The sequence below is a fragment of the Vicia villosa genome, unplaced genomic scaffold, assembly GCF_029867415.1.
Source record: "Vicia villosa cultivar HV-30 ecotype Madison, WI unplaced genomic scaffold, Vvil1.0 ctg.002106F_1_1, whole genome shotgun sequence".
Classification (NCBI taxonomy): Eukaryota; Viridiplantae; Streptophyta; class Magnoliopsida; order Fabales; family Fabaceae; genus Vicia; species Vicia villosa.
The window spans coordinates 301,558-305,058 of NW_026705842.1; positions in this window are offsets into that span (position 1 = coordinate 301,558).

Here is a 3,501-nt window from a genome sequence, read left to right on the forward strand (position 1 = left end):
CATTTGAGCATAATTTATCTTCCCTGGAGCTCACCAAATAAGCTAGGGTGCCTACTTTGATTCCAATTAAAATTATGTTCCTCTAGGGACAGATGTTGCTTGCAATGTCCTGGCAACTGGTTCGACAAGTTAAACCAGAATCACCATAATTAACTTGTACAAGACGATGGACAAGAAACATAATAAAGAACAATTAATTGGTAACCCAATTTGATGCAACCTGCATCTACGTCTGGAGGGTTGACTTCCAACCTAACAAAATAAATTCACTATTAGTAGTTTATTACAATTAGTCTTACAAGCAACAACAAACCCTATGTTTTTTAATGCCTTTTCCAAAATCTACTCAATGACTTTCTATTTAGGAGTCTCCCTAAATATGAGACAACCTCTTACTTTCTTAATCTTTCAATCACTAACCCCTAGTTATCGGGTTACAATATGTAAATCCTAGTGATCAACTTCAATAAAAACTACGAGTGATGTTGAATATTACAACTCAACTAGTGAAACCTACAACTATGTCAAATTACTGAAACATGCATGGTGTATATAATATAACAAGGACTCTTGTAAACCTAGCATTCTAAAATCTTCAATGTGAATGCTTGAATCTAATGCATGTTTGAGCTCCTTATATAGCATAATGACTCGGGACTTTTCTTCATGGACATTTGATTTAATTTTGTTTAGAAATAATGCAGAATATGTTGGATATTATTTATTCCACAAATCTCTCCAACAAGATATGATTTGTTTCAATTTAAATTCAAATTTAAATCTTCATTTAAATCTGAATCAATCTTCTTCCAATTGACAAACAAATCATCTATTCATATTGTTAAACCATCAATAAAATCTAATCCAAACTTTAACAAGAGAATCTTCAAAAACGCAACAACATTGACATGTTGCGCAAGACCTAAATGTTGTACCAACATGTTGTGACATTATGTCTAGCATGTGTTCCTTCTACACCTCCATACAACTTAAGCAAGCTTTTTGCAAAATTCAGTCAATCCAAAGAGCTAATCCACAAGGAGCTTTAATCTCCCCCTTTAGAAAATTGTGGCAAAACAACTCTTCAAAATATAACACTTATTCAAGGTATAGCACTTATTCAAGATATATCAAAACAACTCTTCAAAATATAACACTTATTCAAGGTATAGCACTTATTCAAGATATATCAAAACAACTATGTGATCAAACTGAATAATAAATTTGAGTACATTTTCAATGATAACTTGTTCAAAGTTAGTACCTTCTCGTTGTTTTTCATAAATACAAATGCCAACCAAATACATCTTAAATGTAATTTAAACTCAAATGCACACTAAATACAGCTTAACACCTTGAATTTGAACTACAACTAATTATACTCGGGGATAGCGTTTGTTAGAACTAGTAAATATGCATGATCTAGTTGGAAGTGTTGTAATTATTTATTGATGAGTGAGTTAGTTATTCTTCTTAAATATATCTTGTTTTCTTATTCAATTTATTTTATTTCCTTCTACTTAAATTTATGTTGTATTCTTATTCAGTTTATTTTATTTCATTCTTCAAGATTCTCACTGATATTATTTTTAAAATTAAATATCTCTTAGATTCTTTTTAGAGTGGGAGAGGAATCACCAAAGGTCTATTGGGTGCATTGAAATAAAATTTCAATAATGTGAAAACAGATGTTTGGGTGTTTGGATAGTGCAGGAATTTAATATATTTCTTATAGATAAAGGTAATGGAGACTTAAGATAAATCAAGAAGGGTCATGGTTTAAGGTGTAATTAATCATATAAATACGAAGTAGGACAATTTAAGTTGTTGGATGTAGAAAAATGCTTCAATTTGACGAAATGGTTTATAAATAATTAAGAAAAATAGTTAATTATATAATGAGATTTATTGTTAGAGTGGTGAATAAAATGGCGAAATGACATGACCCATATTTTAATATTAAGTGTAGAGAAAAAAATAAATTTTGATGATAAAAAATTTACTTATACGAAAATTTGAAGAAAATTTACTACTTGTATTATGGTTCTATTTGGTAAGACATATTTTCGAGCTTATAGCTTATGTTTTATGTCTTATAAGTTCATATAATAATTTAGACCCGTTTAGTAACGGTCTTTTCATCACTAACTTATAGCTATTTTTTTAGACGCTATTTCAAATAGCGTTTTAGCTTATGTCTTATAACTTATTATTTTGTCTTCCTTTTTTTCCATATTATTTTAATTAAAATCCATTTTTAACTTTTATAATTTATTTTAATTTAAAATAAAATAATTATATATTAAATATCTTTTATGTCATTTTACATTTATAAGTTGATTAAATCGCTAATTTTACCAAACACTTACATTAGCTTATAAGCTATTAGTCTCAACCATCTGCTATAAGCTATCAACCATCAATCATCAGCCATCAATCATAAGCTATAAACTATTAGCTAGCTTATCAGTCAACCGCTATTTTTACCAAACAGACCCTATGACTACTAGGAAGTCCAGCTCCTGGATCATGAAGAAAATGTTGAAGGCCAGGGATGAAATTAGGCACCTTTAGGAGTGGAAAACCATGTTAACTGGCATAAGGTTCCACATGAAGGCTATTTACCTTGTCCTCCTCAAGGAAAACCAGAGTGTGTTTTGGAGGAATGTGATGTATGATAATATAGGGCAAGGCCTAAAGCTATAATACTCTATAGATGGCATGCCATTCCAAACTAGCGACAAAGAAAAGACTGATGCATCTTGGCCTTATTTCCAATAAATCAAAGATAAAGACAATCTTAATTTTTTCCAGTGTTATCTTTGCCACTTTGTCATGATCAATTGTTGTATTTATCTTTATTGTTTATTGTCTTAATCTTTTTATTTTTTGTTGATCATTATTTAATTCATCTTTTTCTTAATTTATTGATTTATTTGTCTTCATCAAAACCTTAGCTAAGGTCAAGGAGAAGCTCTTGTTCACAACCACGATACGTGTCGCATAACCTCTAACATCAGTGCAATGCCAACAACCAAAACCCAATAATTAAAAAGTTTTTTTAAAAGTTTATTGATCACATACGGTTTTTATAATGACAAGGATGCTAGAATGGGGCATTTCCATATATAGTTTACAAGTATAATAAAATCATGAACTCAATTCCCCACGATAGTTCCACATAAAAATACTATTGTGTTGAATAATCATAACAAACAATTAATCGAGAAGCACCGAACCCTCTTGTTGCCTATGGTTCGAGAGATCCAATCTTTCTAGAACCATTTCCATGTTAGAATCTTCCGTGCTTGAAATACCTTTTCCATGAACATCCAAAAATTTATCTTTCTCTAATCCCTCTTAGCCATTGTCTATTTCAACATTGTTATGCAAGTTTGCATTTTTCAAGTTGGCATCAGGTGGTCTAATGAGATTATAAACCTTGATATGATAATTGTCATAGTTTGCTCAATCTGAGCCTACTTCATTAATTTGTGAACC